General features: G+C 45.3%; 1 pseudogene; it reads right to left on the bottom strand.

The window, feature by feature from the left end:
- LOC119308043 overlaps nt 1-25349 on the bottom strand; it is a 25739-nt pseudogene continuing 390 nt past the window's right edge.

The raw sequence follows: 25349 nt of genomic DNA, 5'->3' as shown, positions 1-25349 counted from the left end.
CTACTTGTTCTCCTTGATTTCTTTAACTTTTATTGCATGCAGCTCCCTGATGATATCTTTGGTTGATATTCTACTCGATGGTATTTCCTCAGAGCAGAGCATCCCAAGTTTAACTAGAGAAATCAGAGCATCAACCTTCCTTTGGTTTGATGGGCCATCTGTTGTTGCTGGGCCATTTTCAAGCTCTTCAGCCAATTCAGGGTCGACAATGTCCATCATTCTGCTTTCAAAGGCTATCTTGACATACTTGCGAAGGTTTAATCCTTGGTCAAACATGTTATCTGTGGGCCTCCTCGCAGTAACCATTTCAAGAATAAGAACTCCATAGCTATAAATGTCTCCATGAGTTGAAACCATATTGCCAGCACCATATTCTGTTGAAGTAAACACACATGTGAACTAAACATCACCCACTAATAGTTTTATAACAATTATAAACATTTAATTTTTACCATACGTGCAGGCAATTTGTAGCTAAGGGCTACAACACAAATTAAAGGTTAAAACATAATGCATACCGAGGGACTAAAATGGGACCACTATATCAAGTTAAGAGGCATGTCGACATTTACTGCTCACTGTAATATGATAATTATAAACGCAAAAGAAAAAGAAAAGTGCGCTAACCTGGAGGAGCATAACCAATAGTGCCTCTAAATCCCATCGAGTTCGTTGAGGCTTGGAAATATGGGCATCCCTCTATAAGAATCCTCGATAATCCAAAGTCACCAACATGAGCTAACATATCAGAATCCAGAAGGACATTACTTGGCTTAAGATCACAACGAACAATTGGTGCACCTCCATTGCAATGGAGATATTCCAATGCATTAGCCACATCAAAGAGTATGCTCATTCTTTGGGCAAGACTTAAGTTCCTAGCCCCTGGTTGGTGGTTTGTGAAAGGATGAAGCCACTCTTCCAAATTACCATTGGGCATAAAATCAAGCACTATAGCCTTGAAATCATTCCCATTGAAGTCGATGCTTGAGCATGCTGTGATGACCTTGAAAAGGTTTCGATGCCGTAAATTTCTCATCGCCTCACACTCAGATGTGAAACTCTTGAGCCCTCCAGGGGTGTGAAGTTTTAGTACTTTCAGAGCGACAATGTTTTCTTGCCCACTTATGTCATCATGCAAGTTAGCTCTGTAAACAGATCCATAGCTCCCACTGCCCAACAAATTTAATGTTGAGAAACCATTTGTTGCTTCTACCAACTGTTGGTAGGAGACAACTTTGGCCTTGTGTGGACACTGTTGAAGGAGTTTCCCTTGATTTTCTCTTGTAGTAATCAAGGAAGAACATGAGCAACAAAAGGATGCATATTGTTGTTGCAACAAGTGAAAGAACAATTGCGAGCACTGGAATTTTATGTTTTCTCTTCAAAATTTGAAGAGAACATGGGGGCAAATGAAGGTCTTGAAAGCCCCCACAAAGCTTGCTATTACCCACGACCCAAATCTTAGTAGCATTTGCAAAAACACCAACTTTTGGCACTTCTCCATCAAAATTGTTGAAAGAAAGGTCAAGATGTGCGAGACTTGTGAAATCTCCTAGGAAGTTTGGTATTTGGCCTGAAAAATTGTTTCTTGAGAGATTGAGAATTTCCAAACCCTTCAACCCACTCAAGAGTGATGGAATATTACCTGCCAATGAATTGTTTTGCAGGTTGATGGTTTGGAGAAGCTGACATTTTCCTAGAGTGGCAGGAATTTCCCCAGTGAGCCGATTGAACATGGCATCAAACACTACAAGATTTTGTAGGTTCCCAATCTCAGGTGGTATTGGTCCTTCGAAATGATTATTAGAGATACCTAGTTGTATGGAAAGTGTCGTGATATTGAACAAACTGCTAGGGATTGTCCCTGTAAAATGGTTAGTAGATAGGTCTAGTATCAAGAGGGACACCATGTTTCCTATGGTGCTTGGAATGATTCCACTAAAGGAATTCATCGAAAGGGAAAAGATGTTTAGCTGAGTACAGTTACCTAGAAAAGTAGGTCGGATGGGCCCGCTGAAGACATTGTTATCTAGCGTCAAACGTCTTAGATTCCGAAGCATACTAAATGAAGATGGGAGAAATCCAGTCAGTGAATTGCTGTCTATTTGGAGAGACCTTAAACCAACGAGGTTACCAATCTCTCTAGGAACATGACCTGAAATTGTGTTGCCAGCTAGGGAAAGATATGGTAGCTTTGTGGATAAATTGGAAGCTGCAGAAGGAAACGTTCCACTAAGCTTATTATCATTCAATTCCAAAGCTTGTAACTCGGAGCAATTTGTTAATGCGTGCATAAAATTCCATTCATGATGGTTTTTAGCTTCAAATGCATTAAATGCTAGAACAAAAAATTGGAGGCCCTGTAACCCGCCAAGCTTTGGAGGAATAGTGCCGCTGAAGTGGTTGATTGCGATTTCAAATTGAATTAGGCCGGTAGCATTAGGAAGCGAAGAAGGAATCTGCCCATGAAAATTATTCTCCACTAAAGAGAAAATCTCGAGAGCAGAAAGTTTACTGAGTGCATTTGGAGGTACTGTCCCGGTAAGCTCATTGGTTTCTACGGAAAATAGAACCAAAGATGACATGTTCCAAATAGTAGGAGGTATAGAACCAGTCAGGTTGTTTTGGTCCAGGATAAGTGTTACCATATTAGTTAGGTGACCAAGCGAGGAAGGTATAGCACCGGATAGCTGATTATTCAAAAGTGAAATAATTGTCAGGTTCGATAGATTTCCAAAAGAAGTAGGAATCATGCCTGATAGGAAGTTCTTGGCCATACTCAATGCGACAAGTGATGACAAGTTTCCCAAGGATGATGGGATGTTTCCCGTCAAGTAATTGGTATGAAGTGTAAAAAAGACAAGATTTCTCAAACTACCAATCTCACCAGGGATTTCACCTCGCAGCTGGTTGTGAGCCAGGCTAAGCTTCATTAGATTGGTGCAGCCTGCCAAAGAAGTTGGGATGCCGCCTTGCAGTGAGTTCATGGAAAGGTTCAGTACCCGAAGTCTACGAAGATGACCCAGGTCCGCAGGTATCTGACCGGCAAGATGGTTCTCCCCAAGGTTTAGCACATGGAGATATGAGAGGTTGCTTAGTAATGGAGAGATGCCTCCAATCAAGCCGAATGAGTTGAGGTTTAGCTCGAGGATCCTCTCAGTGTGCTTGCGGCTGCATCCAACACCGCGCCACCTGCATGGGTTGTTTGAGCTGTTCCATGAATGGAGAGAGCCAAACGGGTCGGACACCATGTCCTTGAGGAGAGAAGTGCGCGCTGTTAGATGTGTATAGTTCATTCTGTATATCCCCGTTGTATAAGGGGCTTTTCTGCATTTTCACACACATGTATATGTAATGGCCTTTGGTCCTCAAGAAATCTAGTTGCTCATTCATAACATGGTATCAGATGCTTAGGTTCCTCTCTCGCTCCCGCATGCCCGCAACTCCGTGCTCCCTCTTCCTAGTCTGCCTCGATTCCATTCCGGTCGCCGCTGTTCCGGTTGCCGTTCCCGTCTGCCGTTGTGCCGGCCACTGCGACCGCTTCCCATGGCTGCAGCGCCCCTCCGGTCGCACAGCTGCTGGCCCCGCTTGAGCGCTCTCCCTCCCCATCCGCGCTGCGTGGGCGAGCTCTGAGCGGACCTTGAGCGCCTCCCCCGTCCCTCTTTGCCGCGTGGGCTCGCGAGCGGGATCCGGTGCCTGATCCCGTCGGGGCCGGAGGAACTGGTCGATCCGTTTCTGACCGAAGGCGAGCGAGCGGATCTGGCTGCTCCTGCTGCTTGACCGGCCGGTCGGCCAGGCCCAAGCCCGATTGGGCCCCTGCTTCATCCGGATCGAGCGAACCCCCCCTCCCTCGGGATCGAGCGCCCCTCCCTGTCTCGCTCGCCCCCTTGCTGGATCCAGATCGGCTGCGTGGGTTCATTGACTTCCAAAAAAAAGAGCGAGATAATCAGCATGTCTTCGTCTGGCTATGTGGCTGTTCCTCGGTGCTCGGTGATCTTCGATGGCACAAATTATGCTGAGTTTATGGGATTCATGCGTATCCATATGCGCGGGCTCCTTCTGTGGGGTGTTCTCTCTGGCGAGGTACCCTGTCCGCCCTGCCCTGTTGCTCCGGTGGCTCCTGTTCCGCCGGTACCACCGGTACTTGCTCCTGATGCTTCTCAGACTGATCGGGATGCCGCCAAGGCCCTTGATGTTGGGGAACATAGTAATTTCAAAAAAAATTCCTACGCACACGCAAGATCATGGTGATGTATAGCAACGAGAGGGGAGAGTGTTGTCTACATACCCTTGTAGACCGTAAGCGGAAGCGTTAGCACAACGCGGTTGATGTAGTCGTACGTTTTCACGGCCCGACCGATCAAGCACCGAAACTATGGCACCTCCGAGTTCTAGCACACGTTCAGCTCGATGACGTCCCTCGAACTCCGATCCAGCCGAGTGTCGAGGGAGAGTTCCGTCAGCACGACGGCGTGGTGACGATATTGATGTTCTACCGTCGCAGGGCTTCGCCTAAGCACCTGCTATGATATTATCGAGGTGGTCTATGGTGGAGGGGGGCACCGCACACGGCTAAGAGATCCAAGGGATCAATTGTTGTGTCTTTGGTGCTAGCCCTGCCCCTCTATTTATATGTTGAGCCCCGGGGTCGAAACTTGGAGCAAAAGCCTCCTCAAAGTCGGTTTTGCCCGAAAGGCAAGAGTCCCACTCGGACTCCAGGAGCAAACGCCACAATCCTTGGCGTCTGGCCCAGACGCCATGGACCTCGGCGTCTGGCCCAGGGCCAGACGCCATGGTCTCCGGCGTTTGGCCCCCTGGCCTCCGCAAAACTCCTTTTGCACCGATCTAAAGCCTCATGGGCTTGACCCCTTGGCCTAACCATATCATCCAATATATGAATCTTTACGTCTCGACCATTTCGAGACTCCTCGTCATGTCCCCGATCTCATCCGGGACTCCGAACTCCTTCGGTACATCAAAACATGTGAACTCATAATATAACTGTCATCGAAACCTTAAGCGTGCGGACCCTACGGGTTCGAGAACAATGTAGACATGACCGAAACACGTTTCCGGTCAATAACCAATAGCGGAACCTGGATGCTCATATTGGCTCCCACATATTCTACAAAGATCTTTATCGGTCAGACCGCATAACAACATACGTTGTTCCCTTTGTCATCGGTATGTTACTTGCCCAAGATTCGATTGTCGGTATCCAATACCTAGTTCAATCTCGTTACCGGCAAGTCTCTTTACTCGTTCCGTAATACATCATCTCGCAACTAACTCATTAGTTGCAATGCTTGCAAGGCTTAAGTGATGTGCATTACCGAGAGGGCCCAGAGATACCTCTCCGACATTCGGAGTGACAAAACCTAATCTCGAAATACGCTAAACCAACATGTACCTTTGGAGACACCTGTAGTACTCCTTTATAATCACCCAGTTACGTTGTGACGTTTGGTAGCACCCAAAGTGTTCCTCCGATAAACGGGAGTTGCATAATCTCATAGTTACAGGAACATGTATAAATCATGAAGAAAGCAATAGCAACATACTAAACGATCAAGTGCTAAGCTAATGGAATGGGTCATGTCAATCAGATCATTCAACTAATGATGTGATCCCGTTAATCAAATAACAACTCTTTGTCCATGGCTAGGAAACATAACCATCTTTGATTAACGAGCTAGTCAAGTAGAGGCATACTGGTGACACTATGTTTGTCTATGTATTCACACATGTATTATGTTTTCGGTTAATACAATTCTAGCATGAATAATAAACATTTATCATGAAATAAGGAAATAAATAATAACTTTATTATTGCCTCTAGAGCATATTTCCTTCAGTCTCCCACTTGCACTAGAGTCAATAATCTAGATCACATCACAATGTGATTAACATCGATAGTTCACATCATCATGTGATCAACACCCATAGTTCACATCGCCATGTGACCAACACCCAAAGGGTTTACTAGATTCAGTAATCTAGTTCACATCGCTATGTGATTAACACCCAAAGAGTACTAAGGTGTGATCATGTTTTGCTTGTGAGAGAATCTTAGTCAACGGGTCTTTCACATTCAGATCCGTTATGTATTTTGCAATTTTCTATGTCTACAATGCTCTGCATGGAGCTACTCTAGCTAATCGCTCCCACTTTCAATATGTATCTAGATCGAGACTTAGAGTCATCCAGATCGGTGTCAAAACTTGCATCGACGTAACCCTTTACGACGAACCTTTTGTCACTTCCATAATCGAGAAACATATCCTTATTCCACTAAGGATAATTTTGACCGCTGTCTAGTGATCTACTCCTAGATCACTATTGTACTCCCTTGCCAAACTCAGTGTAGGGTATACAATAGATCTGGTACACAGCATGGCATACTTTATAGAACCTATGGCCAAGGCATAGGGAATGACTTTCATTCTCTTTCTATCTTCTGCCGTGGTTGGGTTTTGAGTCTTACTCAATTTCACACCTTGTAACACAGGCAAGAACTCTTTCTTTGACTGTTCCATTTTGAACTACTTCAAAATCTTGTCAAGGTATGTACTCATTGAAAAAACTTATCAAGCGTCTTGATCTATCTCTATAGATCTTGATGCTCAATATCTAAGCAGCTTCACCGAGGTCTTTCTTTGAAAAACTCCTTTCAAACACTCCTTTATGCTTTGCAGAATAATTCTACATTATTTCTGATCTACAATATGTCATTCACATATACTTATCAGAAATGCTATAGTGCTCCCACTCACTTTCTAGTAAATATATGCTTCACCGCAAGTCTGTATGAAACTATATGCTTTGATCAACTTATCAAAGCGTATATTCCAACTCCGAGATGCTTGCACCAGTCCATAGATGGATCGCTGGAGCTTGCGTATTTTGTCAGCACCTTTAGGATTGACAAAACCTTCTAGTTGCATCATATACAACTCTTCTTTAAATCCATTAAGGAATGTAGTTTTGTTTATCCATTTGCCAGATTTCATAAAAATGCGGCAATTGCTAACATGATTTGTACAGACTTAAGCATTGCTACGAGTGAGAAAATTTCATCATAGTCAACACCTTGAACTTTGTCAAAAAACCTTTTTCGACAAGTCTAGCTTTGTAGATAGTAACACTACTATCAACGTCTGTCTTCCTCTTGAAGATCCATTTATACAATATGGCTTGCCGATCATCGGGCAACTCCACCAAAGTCCACACTTTGTTCTCATACATGGATCCCATCTCAGATTTCATGGCCTTAAGCCATTTTGCGGAATCTGGGCTCATCATCGCTTCCTCATAGTTCGTAGGTTCATCATGGTCTAGTAACATGACTTCCAGAACAGGATTACCGTACCACTCTGGTGCGGACTGTACTCTGGAAGACCTACGGGGTTCTGTAGTAACTTGATCTGAAGTTTCATGATCATCATCATTAGCTTCCTCACTAATTGGTGTAGAAATCACTGGAACTGATTTCAGTGATGAACAATTTTCCAATTCGGGAGAAGGTACAGTTACCTCATCAAGTTCTACTTTTTTCCCACTCACTTCTTTCGAGAGAAACTCCTTCTCTAGAAAGGATCCATTTTTAGCAACGGATATCTTGCCTTCGGATCTGTGATAGAAGGTGTACCCAACAATTTCCTTTGGGTATTCTATGAAGATGCACTTCTCCGATTTGGGTTCGAGCTTATCAGGATGAAACTTTTTCACATAAGCATCGCAGCCCCAAACTTTAAGAAACGACAACTTGGGTTTCTTGCTAAACCACAGTTCATATGGTGTCGTCTCAACGGATTTAGATGGTGCCCTTTTAACGTGAATGCAGTTGTCTCTAATGCATAACCCAAAAACAATATTGGTAAATCAGTAAGAGACATCATAGATCGCACCATATCCAATAAAGTGCGGTTACGACGTTCGGACACACCATAACGTTGTGGTGTTCCAGGTGGCGTGAGCTGTGAAACTATTCCACATTGTTTTACTTGAAGACCAAAGTCGTAACTCAAATATTCGTCTCCGCAATCAGATCGCAGAAACTTTATTTTCTTGTTATGATGATTTTTCCACTTCACTCTGAAATTCTTTAAACCTTTCAACTATTTCAGACTTATGTTTCATCAAGTAGATATACCCATATCTGCTCAAATCATCTTGTGAAGGTCAGAAAATAACGATACTTGCCACGAGCATCAACACTCATTGGATCGCATACATCGGTATGTATTATTTCCAATAGGTCAGTAGCTTGTTCCATTGTTCCGGAGAACGGAGTTTTAGTCATCTTGCCCAAAAGGCACGGTTTGCAAGCATCAAATGATTCATAACCAAGTGATTCCGAAAATCCATCTTTATGGAGTTTCTTCATGCGCTTTACACCGATATGACCCAAACGGCAGTGCCACAAATAAATTGCACTATCATTATTAACTTTGCATCTTTTGGCATCAATATTATGAATATGTGTATCACTACGATCGAGATCCAATAAACTATTTTCATTGGGTGTATGACCATTGAAGGTTTTATTCATGTAAACAGAACAACAATTATTCTCTGACTTTAAATGAACAACCGTATTGCAGTAAACATGATCAAATCATATTCATGCTCAACGCAAACGCTAAATAACATTTATTTAGGTTTAACACTTATCCCGAAAGTTTTAGGGAGTGTGCGATGATGATCATATCAATCTTGGAACTACTTCCAACACTCATCGTCACTTCCCCTTCAACTAGTTTCTGTTTATTCTGTAACTCCTATTTCGAGTTACTAATCTTAGCAACCGAACAAGTATCAAATACTCAGGGGCTACTATAAACACTAGTAAGGCATACATCAATAACCTGTATATCAAATATACCCTTGTTCAATTTGCCATCCTTCTTATCCACCAAATATTCAGGGCTTCTCTGCTTCCAGTGACCATTTCCTTTGAAGTGTAATCACTCAGTTTCAGGCTTTGGTCCAGCTTTGGGCTTCTTTGCGGGAGTGACAACTTGCTTGTCATTCTACTTTAAGTTCCCTTTCTTCCCCTTTGCCCTTTTTCTTGAAACTAGTGGTCCTGTTAATCATCAACACTTTGATGCTCTTTCTTGATTTCTACCTTTGTTGATTTCAACATCACGAAGAGCTTGGGAATCGTTTTTTTCATCCCTTGCATACTATAGTTCATCACAAAGTTCTACTAACTTAGTGATGATGACTAGAGAATTTTGTCAATCACTATCTTATCTGGAAGATTAACTCCCACTTGATTCAAGCGATTGAAGTACCCAAACAATCTGAGCACATGCTCACTAGTTGAGCGATTCTCCTCCATCTTTTAGCTATAGAACTTGTTGGAGACTTCATATCTCTCAACTCGGGTATTTGCTGGAAATATTAACTTCAACTCCTGGAACATCTCATATGGTCCATGATGTTCAAAACGTCTTTGAAGTCCCGATTCTAAGTCGTTAAACATGGTGCACTAAACTATGAAGTAGTCATCATATTGAGCTAGCCAAACGTTCATAACATCTGCATCTGCTCCTGCAATAGGTCTGTCACCTAGCTGTGCATTAAGGACATAATACTTCTATGCAGCAATGAGGATAAACCTCAGATCACGGATCCAATCCACATCATTGCTACTAACATTTTTCAATACATTTTTCTCTAGGAACATATCAAAATAAACATATGAAAGTAACAACGCAAGCTATTGATCTCACAACATAATTTGCAAAATACTACCAGGACTAAGTTCATGATAAATTTAAGTTCAATTAATCATATTACTTAAGAACTCCCACTTAGACAGACATCTCTCTAGTCATCTAAGTGATCACGTGATCCAAATCAACTAAATCATAACCGATCATCACGTGAGATGGAGTAGTTTTCAATGGTGAACATCACTATGTTGATCATATCTACTATATGATTCACGCTCGACCTTTCGGTCTCCGTGCTCCGAGGCCATATCTACATATGCTAGGCTCGTCAAGTTTAACCTGAGTATTCTGCGTGTGCAAAACTGGCTTGCACCCGTTGTAGATGGACGTAGAGCTTATCACACCCGATCATCACGTGGTGTCTGGGCACGACGAACTTTGGCAACGGTGCATACTCAGGGAGAACACTTCTTGATAATTAGTGAGAGATCATCTTAAAATGCTACCATCAATCAAAGCAAGATAAGATGCATAAAAGATAAACATCACATGCAATCAATATAAGTGATATGATATGGCCATCATCATCTTGTGCTTGTGATCTCCATCTCCGAAGCACCGTCATGATCACCATCGTCACCGGCGCGACACCTAGATCTCCATCGTAGCATCATTGTCGTCTCGCCAATCTTATGCTTCTACGACAATCGCTACCGCTTAGTGATAAAGTAAAGCATTACAGGGCGATTGCATTGCATACAATAAAGCGACAACCATATGGCTCCTGCCAGTTGCCAATAACTCGGTTACAAAACATGATCATCTCATACAATAAAATTTAGCATCATGTCTTGACCATATCACATCACAACATGCCCTGCAAAAACAAGTTAGACATCCTCTACTTTGTTGTTGCAAGTTTTACGTGGCTGCTACGGGCTTAAGCAAGAACCAACACCTACGCATCAAAACCACAACGATAGTTTGTCAAGTTGGTGCTGTTTTAACCTTCGCAAGGACCGGGCGTAGCCATACTCGGTTCAACTAAAGTTGGAGAAACTGACACCCGCTAGCCACCTGTGTGCAAAGCACGGCGGTAGAACCAGTCTCGCGTAAGCGTACGCGTAATGTCGGTCCGGGCCGCTTCATCCAACAATACCGCCGAACCAAAGTATGACATGCTGGTAAGCAGTATGACTTATATCGCCCACAACTCACTTGTGTTCTACTCGTGCATATAACATCAAACCATAAAACCTAGGCTCGGATGCCACTGTTGGGGAACGTAGTAATTTCAAAAAAATTCCTACGCACACGCAAGATCATGGTGATGTATAGCAACGAGAGGGGAGAGTGCTGTCTACATACCCTCGTAGACCGTAAGCGGAAGCGTTAGCACAACGCGGTTGATGTAGTCGTACGTCTTCACGGCCCGACCGATCAAGCACCGAAACTACGGCACCTCCGAGTTCTAGCACACGTTCAGCTCGATGTCGTCCCTCGAACTCCGATCCAGCCGAGTGTCGAGGGAGAGTTCCGTCAGCACGACGGCATGGTGACGATATTGATGTTCTACCGTCGCAGGGCTTCGCCTAAGCACCTGCTATGATATTATCGAGGTGGACTATGGTGGAGGGGGGCACTGCACACGGCTAAGAGATCCAAGGGATCAATTGTTGTGTCTTTGGTGCTAGCCCTGCCCCTCTATTTATATGTTGAGCCCCGGGGTCGAAACTTGGAGCAAAAGCCTCCTCAAAGTCGGTTTTTCCCGAAAGGCAAGAGTCTCACTCGGACTCCAGGACCAAACGCCACAATCCTTGGCATCTGGCCCAGACGCCATGGGCCTCGGCGTCTGGCCCAGGGCCAGACGCCAGGGTCTCCGGCGTTTGGCCCCCTAGCCTCTGCAAAACTCCTTTTGCACCGATCTAAAGCCTCATGGGCTTGACCCCTTGGCCTAACTGTTGGGGAATGTAGCAGAAATTCAAAATTTTCCTACGTGTCACCAAGATCTATCTATGGAGAAACCAGCAACGAGGGGAAGTAGAGTGCATCTACATACCCTTGTAGATCGCTAAGCGGAAGCGTTCAAGAGAACGGGGTTGAAGGAGTCGTACTCGTCGTGATCCAACTCACCGGAGATCCTAGTGCCGAACGGACGGCACCTCTGAGTTCAACACACGTACAACCCGGTGACGTCTCCCATGCCTTGATCCAGCAAGGAGAGAGGGAGAGGTTGAGGAAGACTCCATCCAGCAGCAGCACAACGGCGTGGTGGTGGTGGAGGAGCGTGGCAATCCTGCAGGGCTTCGCCAAGCACCGCGAGAGAGGAGGAGTACTTGGGAGAGCCAGAGGGCTGCGCCAGGGGAAGGGTGAAGCTCCCATGCGCCTCCCCACTATATATAGGGGTGGAGGGGGCTGGTTTCTTGCCCTCCAAGTCCATTGGGGCATTGGCAAAGGTGGGAGGAAAGAAATCCCATCATTTCCTTCCCCACCGATTGTTATTCCCCCTTTTTAGGGATCTTGATCTTATCCCTTCGGGATATGATCTTATTCCTTCTAAGGGGGGATCTTGGTGCGCCTTGACCAGGGGTGTGGGGACTTTCCCCCACTACCCACGTTCATGTGGGTCCCCCATGCAGGTGGGCCCCACTTCGGAACCTTCTAGAACCTTCCCGGTACAATACCGAAAAATCCTGAACATTTTCCGGTGGCCAAAATAGGACTTCCCATATATAAATCTTTACCTCCGGACCATTCCAGAACTCCTCGTGACGTCCGGGATCTCATCCGGGACTCCGAACACCACTCGGTAACCACATACAAACTTCCTTTATAACCCTAGCGTCATCGAACCTTAAGTGTGTAGACCCTACGGGTTCGGGAACCATGCAGACATGACCGAGACGTTCTCCGGCCAATAACCAACAGCGGGATCTGGATACCCATGTTGGCTCCCACATGTTCCACGATGATCTCATCGGATGAACCACGATGTCAAGGACTCAATCGATCCCGTATACAATTCCCTTTGTCTAGCGGTATAGTACTTGCCCGAGATTCGATCGTCGGTATACCGATACCTTGTTCAATCTCGTTACCGGCAAGTCTCTTTACTCGTTCCGTAACACATCATCCCGTGATCAACCCCTTGGTCACATTGTGCACATTATGGTGATGTCCTACCGAGTGGGCCCAGAGATACCTCTCCGTTTACCGGAGTGACAAATCCCAGTCTCGATTCGTGCCAACCCAAAAGACACTTTCAGAGATACCTGTAGTGCACCTTTATAGCCACCCAGTTACGTTGTGACGTTTGGTACACCCAAAGCATTCCTACGGTATCCTGGAGTTGCACAATCTCATGGTCTAAGGAAATGATACTTGACATTAGAAAAGCTTTAGCATACGAACTACGATCTTTGTGCTAGGCTTAGGATTGGGTCTTGTCCATCACATCATTCTCCTAATGATGTGATCCCGTTATCAACGACATCCAATGTCCATGGTCAGGAAACCGTAACCATCTATTGATCAACGAGCTAGTCAACTAGAGGCTTACTAGGGACATGGTGTTGTCTATGTATCCACACATCTATCTGAGTTTCCTATCAATACAATTATAGCATGGATATTAAACGATTATCATGAACAAGGAAATATAATAATAACTCATTTATTATTGCCTCTAGGGCATACTTCCTACAGTCTCCCACTTGCACTAGAGTCAATAATCTAGTTCACATCGCCATGTGATTAACACTCACAGGTCACATCGCCATGTGACCAACATCCAAAGAGTTTACTAGTGTCACCAAACTAGTTCACATCATCATGTGATTAAGACTCAATGAGTTCTCGGGTTTGATCATGTTTTGCTTGTGAGAGAGGTTTTAGTCAACGGGTCTGCAACATTCAGATCCGTATGTACTTCACAAATCTCTAGGTCATATTGTAAATGCTGCTTCCACGCTCCACTTGGAGCTATTCCAAATGGTTGCTCCACTATACGTATCCGGTTTGCTACTCAGAGTCATTCGGATAGGTGTTAAAGCTTGCATCGACGTAACCCTTTACGCCGAACTCTTTATCACCTCCATAATCGAGAAACATGTCCTTATTACTCCAAGGACAATTTTGACCGCTGTCCGGTGATCCACTCCTTGATCACCTTTGTACCCTCTTGCCAGACATGTGGCAAGGCACACATCAGGTGCGGTACTCAGCATGGCATACCGTATAGGGCCTATGACAAAAGCATAGGGGACGACCTTCGTCCTTCCTCTTTCTTCTGCCGTGGTCGAGCTTTAAGTCTTAACTTCATACCTTACAACTTAGGCAAGAACTCCTTCTTTGACTGATCCATCTTGAACACCTTCAAGATCATGTCAAGGTACGTGCTCGTTTGAAAGTACCATTAAGCGTTTTTGATCTATCCTCATAGATCTTGATGCTCAATGTTCAAGCAACTTAATCTAGGTTTTCTATTGAAAAACACTTTTCAAATAACCCTATATGCTTTCCAGAAATTCTACATCATTTCTGATCAACGATATGTCAACAACATATACTCATCAGAAATTCCATAGTGCTCCCACTCACTTCTTTGGAAATACAAGTTTCTCATAAACTTTGTATAAATCCAAAATCTTTGATCATCTCATCAAAGCGCACATTCCAACTCCGAGATGCTTACTCCAGTCCTTAGAAGGATTGCTGGAGCTTTGCATACTTGTTAGCATCTTTAGGATCGACAAAACCTTTCTGATTGTATCACATACAACCTTTCCTTACAAAAACTGGTAAGGAAACTCGTTTTGACATCCATCTGCTAGATTTCATAAATGCAACTAATGCTAACATGATTTTGACGAACTTAAGCATCGCTACGGATGAGAAAATCTCATCGTAGTCAACTCCTTGAACTTGTGAAAAACTCTTCGCCACAAGTCGAGCTTCATAGACGGTGACATTACCGTCCACGTCTGTCATCTTCTTAAAGATCCATTTATCTCAATGGCTTGCCGATCATCGGGCAAGTCCACCAAAGTCCATGCTTTGTTCTGATACGTGGATCCTATCTCGAATTTCATGGCTTCTAACCATTTGTCGAAATATGGGCCCACCATCGCTTCTCCATAGCTCGTAGGTTCATTGTTGTCTAGCAACATGACCTTCAAGACAGGATTATTGTACCACTCTGAAGTAGTACGCATCCTTGTCACCCTACAAGGTACGGCAGTGACTTGATACGAAACTTCATGATCACTATCATAAGCTTCTACTTCAATTGGTGTAGATGCCACAGGAACAACTTCATGTGCCCTGCTACACACTAGTTGAAGTGACGGTTCAATAACCTCATCAAGTCTCCACCATCCTCCCACTCAATTCTTTCGAGAGAAACTTTTCCTCGAGAAAGGACCTAATTCTAGAAATAATCCCTTTTGCTTCCGGAACTGAGACTGGAGGTATACCCAGGGTGTCCTATGAAGATGCATTTATCCGCTTTGGGTTTGAGTTTATCAGCCTGAAACATTTTCACATAAGCGTCGCAACCCCAAACTTTCAAGAAACGACAACTTAGGTTTCTCCAAACCATAGTTCAAACGGTGTCGTCTCAACGGAATTCCGTGGTGCCCTATTAAAGTGAGTGCGGTTGTATCTAATGCCTAACCCATGAACGATTGTGGTAATTCGACAAGAAACATCATGGTACGCAACATATCCAATAGGGTGCAACTATGATGTTCGGACACACCATCATACTATGGTGTTCCAGGCGGTATTAATTGTGAAACAATTTCCACAATGTCTTAATTGCGTGCCAAAGCTCGTAACTCAGATACTCATCTCTATGATCATATCATAGACATTTTATTCTCTTGTCACGATGATTTTCAACTTCACTCTGAAATTACTTGAACCATTCAATAATTCAGACTTGTGTTTCATCAAGTAAATGTACTCAACATCTACTCGAATCATCTGTGAAGTAAGAACATAACGATATTCACTGCATGCCTCAGCACTCATTGGACTGCACACATCAAAATGTGTTACTTCCAACAAGTTGCTATCTTGTTACATCTTACTGAAAACAAGGCTTTTCAGTCATCTTGCCCATGTGGTATGATTTGCATATCTCAAGTGATTCAAAATCAAGTGAGTCCAAACGATCCATCTGCATGGAGTTTCTTCATGTGTATACACCAATAGACATGGTTCACATGTCTCAAACTTTTCAAAAACGAGTGAGTCCAAAGATCCATCATTATGGAGCTTCTTCATGCGTTTTATACCAATATGACTTACATGGCAGTGCCGCAAGTAAGTGGTACTATCATTACTATCTTATATCTTTTGGCATGAAAATGTGTATCACTACGATCGAGATTCAATAAACCATTCGTTTCAGGTGCAAGACCATTGAAGGTATTATTCAAATAAATAGAGTAACCATTATTCTCCTTAAATGAATAACCGTATTGCGATAGACATAATCCAATCATGTCTATGCTCAACGCAAACACCAAATGACAATTATTCAGGTTTAATACTAATCTTGATGGTAGAGGGAGCGTGCGATGTTTGATCACATCAAACTTGGAAATACTTCCAACACATATCGTCAGCTCACCTTTAGCTAGTCTCCGTTTATTTCGTAGCTCTTTTATTTCGAGTTACTAACACTTAGCAACCGAACGGGTATCTAATACCCTGGTGCTACTAGGAGTACTAGTAAAGTACACATTAACATAATGTATATCCAATATACTTCTATCGACCTTGCCAGCCTTCTCATCTACCAAGTATCTAGGGTAATTCCGCTCTAGTGACTATTCCCCTTATCACAGAAGCACTTAGTCTCGGGTTTGGGTTCAACCTTGGGTTTCTTCACTGGAGCAGCAGCTGATTTGCCGTTTCATGAAGTATCCCTTCTTGCCCTTGCCCTTCTTGAAACTAGTGGTTTCACCAACCATCAACAATTGATGCTTCTTCTTGATTTCTACTTTCGCGGTGTCAAACATCGTGAATACCTCAAGGATCATCATATCTATCCCTGATATGTTATAGTTCATCATGAAGTTCTAGCAGCTTGGTGGCAATGACTTCGGAGAAACATCACTATCTCATCTGGAAGATCAACTCCCACTCGATTCAAGTGATTGTTGCACTCAGACAATCTGAGCACAAGCTCAACGATTAAGCTTTTTTCCCTTAGTTTGCAGGCTAAGAAAATTGTCGGAGGTCTTATACCTCTTGACGTGGGCACGAGCCTGAAATCCCAATTTCATCCCTCGAAAACATCTCATATGTTCCGCGACGTTTCGAAAACGTCTTTGGTGCCTCAACTCTAAACCGTTTAACTGAACTATCACGTAGTTATCAAAACTTGTAATTCCGATGTTCGCAACATCCACAAATGATGTTTGGGGTTCAGCACACTGAGCGGTGCATTAAGGACATAAGCTTTCTACTGTCCGCATAATCGCTACTGTCAACTTTCAACTATATTTTCTCTAGGAACATATCTAAACAGTGGAACTAAAGCACGAGCTTACGACATAATTTGCAAAGATCTTTTGACTATGTTCAAGATAATTAAGTTCATCTTATGAACTCCCACTCAGATAGACATCCCTCTAGTCATCTAAGTGATTACATGATCCGAGTCAACTAGGCCGTGTCCGATCATCACGTGAGACGGACTAGTTATCATCGGTGAACATCTTCATGTTGATCGTATCCACCATACGACTCATGCTCGACCTTTCGGTCTCTTGTGTTCTGAGGCCATGTCTGTACATGCTAGGCTCGTCAAGTCAACCTAAGTGTTTCGCGTGTGTAAATCTGGCTTACACCCGTTGTATGTGAACGTAAGAATCTATCACACCCGATCATCACGTGGTGCTTCGAAACGACGAACTTTCGCAACGGTGCACAGTTAGGGGGAACATTTTCTTGAAATTTTAATGAGGGATCATCTTATTTACTACCGTCGTTCTAAGCAAATAAGATGCATAAACATGATAAACATCACATGCAATCAAATAGTGACATGATATGGCCAATATCATTTTGCTCCTTTTGATCTCCATCTTCGGGGCTCCATGATCATCATCGTCACCGGCATGACACCATGATCTCCATCATCGTGTCTTCATGAAGTTGTCTCGCCAACTATTACTTCTACTACTATGACTACCGGTTAGCAATAAAGTAAAGTAATTACATGGCGTTGTTTAATGACACGCAGGTCATACAATAAATTAAGACAACTCCTATGGCTCCTGCCGGTTGTCATACTCATCGACATGCAAGTCGTGATTCCTATTACAAGAACATGATCAATCTCATACATCACATATCATTCATCACATTCTTCTTGGCCATATCACATCACATAGCATACCCTGCAAAAACAAGTTAGACGTCCTCTAATTGTTGTTTGCATGTTTTACGTGGCTGCTATGGGTTTCTAGCAAGAACGTTTCTTACCTACGCAAAAGCCACAACGTGATATGCCAATTGCTATTTACCCTTCATAAGGACCCTTTTCATCGAATCCGATCCAACTAAAGTGGGAGAGACTGGCACCCGCTAGCCACCTTATGCAACAAGTGCATGTCAGTCGGTGGAACCTGTCTCACGTAAGTGTACGTGTAAGGTCGGTCCAGGCCGCTTCATCCCACAATGCTGCCGAATCAAGATTGGACTAGTAATGGTAAGCATATTGAACAAAATCAACGCCCACAACTACTTTGTGTTCTACTCATGCAAAGAATCTACGCTATAGACCTAGCTCATGATGCCACTGTTGGGGAATGTAGCAGAAATTCAAAATTTTCCTACGTGTCACCAAGATCTATCTATGGAGAAACCAGCAACGAGGGGAAGCAGAGTGCATCTACATACCCTTGTAGATCGCTAAGCAGAAGCGTTCAAGAGAACGGGGTTGAAGGAGTCGTACTCGTCGTGATCCAAATCACCGGAGATCCTAGTGCCGAACGGACGACACCTCCGAGTTCAACACACGTACAGCCCGGTGACGTCTCCCATGCCTTGATCCAGCAAGGAGAGAGGGAGAGGTTGAGGAAGACTCCATCCAGCAGCAGCACAACGGCGTGGTGGTGGTGGAGGAGCGTGGCAATCCTACAGGGCTTCGCCAAGCACCGCGAGAGAGGAGGAGTACTTGGGAAAGGCGGAGGGCTGCTCCAGGGGAAGGGTGAAGCTCCCATGCGCCTCCCCACTATATATAGGGGTGGAGGGGGCTGGTTTCTTGCCTTCCAAGTCCATTGGGGCATTGGCAAAGATGGGAGGAAAGAAATCCCATCATTTCCTTCCCCACCGATTGTTATCCCCCCTTTTTAGGGATCTTGATCTTATCCCTTCGGGATATGATCTTATTCCTTCTAAGGGGGGATCTTGGTGCGCCTTGACCAGGGGTTTGGGGACTTGCCCCCACTACCCACGTTCATGTGGGTCCCCCATGCAGGTGGGCCCCACTCCGGAACCTTCTAGAACCTTCCCGGTACAATACCGAAAAATCCCGAACATTTTCCGGTGGCCAAAATAGGACTTCCCATATATAAATCTTTACCTCTGGACCATTCCGAAACTCCTCGTGATGTCCGGGATCTCATCCGGGACTCCGAACAACATTCAGTAACCACATACAAACTTCCTTTATAACCCTAGCGTCATCGAACCTTAAGTGTGTAGACCCTACGGGTTCGGGAACCATGCAGACATGACCGAGACGTTCTCCGGCCAATAACCAACAGCGGGATCTGGATACCCATGTTGGCTCCCACATGTTCCACGGTGATCTCATCGGATGAACCACGATGTCAAGGACTCAATCGATCACGTATACAATTCCCTTTGTCTAGCGGTATAGTACTTGCCCGAGATTCGATCGTCGGTATACCGATACCTTGTTCAATCTCGTTACCGGCAAGTCTCTTTACTCGTTCCGTAACACATCGTCCCGTGATCAACCCCTTGGTCACATTGTGCACATTATGGTGATGTCCTACCGAGTGGGCCTAGAGATACCTCTCCGTTTACCGGAGTGACAAATCCCAGTCTCGATTCGTGCCAACCCAAAAGACACTTTCAGAGATACCTGTAGTGCACCTTTATAGCCACCCAGTTACGTTGTGACGTTTGGTACACCCAAAGCATTCCTACGGTATCCTGGAGTTGCACAATCTCATGGTCTAAGGAAATGATACTTGACATTAGAAAAGCTTTAGCATACGAACTACGATCTTTGTGCTAGGCTTAGGATTGGGTCTTGTCCATCACATCATTCTCCTAATGATGTGATCCCGTTATCAACGACATCCAATGTCCATGGTCAGGAAATCGTAACCATCTATTGATCAACGAGCTAGTCAACTAGAGGCTTACTAGGGACATGGTGTTGTCTATGTATCCACACATCTATCTGAGTTTCCTATCAATACAATTATAGCATGGATATTAAACGATTATCATGAACAAGGAAATATAATAATAACTCATTTATTATTGCCTCTAGGGCATATTTCCAACACTAACCATATCATCCAATATATGAATCTTTACGTCTCGACCATTTTGAGACTCCTCGTCATGTCCCCGATCTCATCCGGGACTCCGAACTCCTTCGGTACATCAAAACATGTGAACTCATAATATAACTGTCATCGAAACCTTAAGCGTGCGGACCCTACGGGTTCGAGAACAATGTAGACATGACCGAAACATGTTTCTGGTCAATAACCAATAGCGGAACCTGGATGCTCATATTGGCTCCCACATATTCTACAAAGATCTTTATCGGTCAGACCGCATAACAACATACGTTGTTCCCTTTGTCATCGGTATGTTACTTGCCCGAGATTCGATCGTCGGTATCCAATACCTAGTTCAATCTCGTTACCGGCAAGTCTCTTTACTCGTTCCGTAATACATCATCTCGCAACTAACTCATTAGTTGCAATGCTTGCAAGGCTTAAGTGATGTGCATTACCGAGAGGGCCTAGAGATACCTCTCCGACATTCGGAGTGACAAAACCTAATCTCGAAATACGCCAACCCAACATGTACCTTTGGAGACACCTGTAGTACTCCTTTATAATCACGCAGTTACGTTGTGATGTTTGGTAGCACCCAAAGTGTTCCTCCGGTAAACGGGAGTTGCATAATCTCATAGTTACAGGAACATGTATAAGTCATGAAGAAAGCAATAGCAACATACTAAACGATCAAGTGCTAAGCTAACGGAATGGGTCATGTCAATCAGATCATTCAACTAATGATGTGATCCCATTAATCAAATAACAACTCTTTGTCCATGGCTAGGAAACATAACCATCTTTGATTAATGAGCTAGTCAAGTAGAGGCATACTAGTGACACTATGTTTGTCTATGTATTCACACTTGTATTATGTTTCCGGTTAATACAATTCTAGCATGAATAATAAACATTTATCATGAAATAAGGAAATAAATAATAACTTTATTATTGCCTCTAGAGAATATTTCCTTCACTTGATGATGCTGCAGTTGATGCCTATGATCAGCAGGTATCCGCTTATTCTGATGCCCTTTCAGTCTACCGGGATGCTCTGTCTGCTTATACTCAGTGGTGCAATGATGATGCTCGAGCTGCTGCTGTTCTCACTGCGAGTGTCCTCCCTCAGTTTTGCTTCGGAGTTCATGGGCCTTGGCACTATTGCAGCGATGTGGTCCTATCTTTGTCAGTGCTATCAGCCCTCTGGTGATGCTTTATATCTCTCTGTGGTGCGTCAGGAGCATGCTCTTCGTCAGGGTGACTCGTCTGTTGATGAGTTCTATTCATAGTGCTCTGCCATCTGGCGTCGGCTTGACTCACTGCGGACAGTTGTTTGTGGCACTTGCCGTTGCTGTCAGACTACGCGGTCTGACTTGGAGTTTCAGAGGGTTCATGAGTTCTTATCTCGTCTCCGCTCTGAGTTTGAGCCCCGACGTGCTCACTTGCTTGCTCGTGGTCGTGTTCCTATCTCCGAGGTGCTTGCCGAGCTTCGTGCTGAGGAGACTCGCCTTCGTTCTGCTGGATTGCTGGTGGTCCCGTCTGTGTTGGCTGCTCGTGCTCCTGTGTCGTCTGCTCGGCCCACCGCTCCCCCGCTCCTCCCCACACCTTCAGAGGGGGTAAGTCGACCTGCTTACACTAAGAGGGGCCGGTCGCACTGTGACACCTTCTGTGGCTACTGCTCTCGGCCAGGTCACCCAGAGTCTGATTGCCGTGAGAAGAAGCGAGACCAGCGGCGCTCCTCTTCCAGTGGGACTTCTGGATCTTCCTCGACTCCGTCACTCACTGACCAGGACATTGTGAGGCTCAAACGTCTCTTGGCCTCCTCAGGCTCTTCGTCGACTGGTTCTGCTGCTGCTGTGACTGCAGCCACTTCTCCACCGTCGCAGGCATCTACACAGTCAGGTACATCTTCGTGGGTCTTGGATTCTGGAGCCTCCTTCCATATGTCTTCCGATTCTTCTGTATTGTCTTCTCTTCGACCTCTTGATTTGCCTATTAATATTCTTACTGCCGATGGCACATCTCTTCCTGTTGCTAGTCGTGGTATTCTTTCCACTCTGTCCTTTTCTGTTCCGAGTGTTTCACATGTTCCTCGTCTTACCATGAATCTTTTTTCCGCTGCCCAACTTACTGATTCTGGTTGTCGTGTCATTCTTGATACCGACTCTTGCTCCATTCAGGATCGTCACACCAAGGTTTTGGTTGGAGCTGGCCCTCGGCGCCGTGAGTCAGAGGGCCTTTGGGAGGTTGACTGGCTTTGTGTTCCTTCTGCTGCCACCACTTCTGCCAGCTCCCATGCTCTTGCTGCCCCTTCGTCTGCGTCTTTCCAGCAGTGGCATCATCGACTTGGTCACATCTGTGGCTCTCGCTTGTCTTCTTTAGTTCGTCAGGGCCTCTTAGGGTCTGTATCTGGAGATGTCTCCCTACGTTGTAATGGTTGCAGACTTGGCAAACAGACTCAGTTACCTTATCCTACTAGTGAGTCAGTATCTCAGCATCCGTTTGACTTAGTTCATTCTGATGTCTGGGGTCCTGCTCCCTTTGATTTGAAAGGTGGTCATCGCTACTATGTTTTGTTTATTGATGATTTCTCTCGCTACACTTGGCTCTACTTCATGAAATCTCGTAGCGAGGTTCTCTCTATATACAAACGTTTTGCTGCCATGGTTCACACCCAGTTTGCCACGTCCATTCGTACTTTTCGTGCTGACTCTACTGGGGAGTATATCTCTCAGCTGTTGCGTGGTTTTCTAGCGGAACAGGGTACTCTTGCCCAGTTCTCATGTCCTGGGGCTCATGCTCAGAATGGCGTTGCCGAACGCAAGCATCGCCATTTGCTTGAGACGGCTCGTGCGCTAATGATTGCGGCTTCCCTTCCACCACATTTTTGGGCTGAGGCTGTTTTCGCATCCACCTATCTCATCAACATTCAGCCATCGACTGCTCTTCAGGGTGGTATTCCTATGGAGTGTCTCACTGGTCGCTCTCCCGACTACTCAGCTCTTCGTATGTTTGGATGTGTGTGCTATGTTCTTCTCGCCCCCCGAGAACGCACCAAACTGACTGCTCAGTCGGTTGAGTGTGTCTTCCTTGGCTACAGCGATGAGCACAAGGGCTATCGATGTTGGGATCCTGTAGGTCGTCGCTTGCGCATCTCGCGTGATGTGACTTTTGATGAGTCTCATTCTTACTACCCACGTTCTTCTTCCTCGAGTTTCTCTGTCGATGACCTTGCTTTCCTTCTCCTTCTCGATACACCCCGCTACGTGCCTCCCGTGTCACCTCTTCCTCTGGCACCTCTCCTCCCTTCTCCCTCACCATCGACCCCATCCTCTCCCTCACCACCGACCCCATCCTCTCCATCCTCCTCCTTCACCTTTTCACCGTCATCTTCAGTCTGTCGCCCTCTCTCACCGTTTACTCTCCACTATACTCGTCGCCCTCATACTGAGGATGTCTCCCCTGATGAGCCTTCCACCTCTGGTGCTCCTTCCTCCACATCTCCCCCGGTTCATAATCTCCGCGCTCGGCCTCGCCGCCCACCTGATCGCTACTCCCCTGATCAGTATGGTCTCTCTGCCATTGCTGAGCCCACTTCCTATCGGACTGCCATGACTCAGCCTGAGTGGCAGCTTGCGATGGCCGAAGAGCTTGCTGCCCTTGAGCGCTCTGGCACTTGGGATCTGGTCCTCTCCCTTCCGGCGTTCGTCCCATCACCTGCAAGTGGGTCTACAAGGTTAAGACTCTCTCCGATGGTTCTCTTGAGCGCTACAAAGCTCGTCTTGTAGCCTGTGGTTTCCAACAGGAGCAGAGACGTGATTATGATGAGACATTCGCTCCTGTGGCCCACATGACCACTGTTCGCACACTTCTTGCTGTGGCTTCTGTTCGTCAGTGGTCTATCTCTCAACTTGATGTTCAGAACGCTTTTCTCAATGGAGAGTTGCGTGAGGAGGTTTATATGCAGCCACCACAGGGGTACTATGCTCCTGATGGTATGGTCTGTAGACTTCGCCGCTCTCTATATGGTCTCAAACAGGCCCCTCGCGCCTGGTTTGAGCGCTTCGCATCTGTGGTGACCGCCGCTGGTTTTTTGCCCAGTGACCATGATCTTGCGCTGTTTGTTCACACGTCTCCTCGTGGTCGGACTCTTCTCCTTCTCTATGTTGATGACATGATCATCACTGGTGACGACACTGACTACATCGCCTTTGTTAAGGCTCGCCTTCGCGACCAGTTTCTTATGACTGATCTTGGTCCACTTTGCTACTTTCTTGGGATTGATATCTCCTCGACCTCTGATGGCTTCTACATCTCCCAAGAAAAATATATTCAGGATCTTCTTGCTCGCGCTGCTCTTGGTGATGAGCGCACGGTTGTGACTCCTATGGAGCTCAACGTTCAGCTTCGTGCCACCGATGGTGACCCTCTTCCTAATCCCACTCGCTATCGTCATCTTGTTGGCAGTCTGGTCTATCTTGCTGTTACGCGTCCTGACATCTCCTATCATGTCCATATCCTGAGTCAGTTTGTTTCAGCCCCCACCTCTGTCCACTATAGTCATCTCCTCCGTGTTCTACGATATCTTCGTGGCACGATCTCTCAGCGCCTTTTCTTTCCCCGCTCCAGCTCTCTTGAGCTCCAGGCCTACTCTGATGCTACCTGGGCTAGTGATCCCTCAGATCGACGCTCGCTGTCTGCTTATTGTGTCTTTCTTGGTGGCTCTCTTATTGCCTGGAAGACAAAGAAGCAGACTGCAGTTTCTCGCTCGAGTACAGAGGCTGAGTTGCGAGCCATGGCTATGTTGACGGCTGAGGTGATCTGGTTACGGTGGTTACTTGAGGATTTTGGTGTGGATGCTACTACCTCCACTCCTCTACTGTCCGACAGTACCGGTGCTATCAGTATTGCGCGTGACCTGGGGAAGCATGAGCTCACCAAGCACATCGGTGTGGATGCCCACTTTGTGCGTGCTGCTGTGTAGGATCATACTCTCGCTCTTCACTATGTGCCCTCTGAGTTACAGTTGGCTGACTTCTTCACGAAGGCACAGACTCGAGCGCAGCATGGGTTTTTCCTCTCCAAACTCAGTGTTGTTGAT

This window comes from Triticum dicoccoides, chromosome 1B (assembly GCF_002162155.2).
Source record: "Triticum dicoccoides isolate Atlit2015 ecotype Zavitan chromosome 1B, WEW_v2.0, whole genome shotgun sequence".
In the NCBI taxonomy this organism is placed as follows: domain Eukaryota; kingdom Viridiplantae; phylum Streptophyta; class Magnoliopsida; order Poales; family Poaceae; genus Triticum; species Triticum dicoccoides.
Note: the sequence above shows the minus strand (reverse complement) of the source record. Positions and strands in the feature narration are given on the sequence as shown.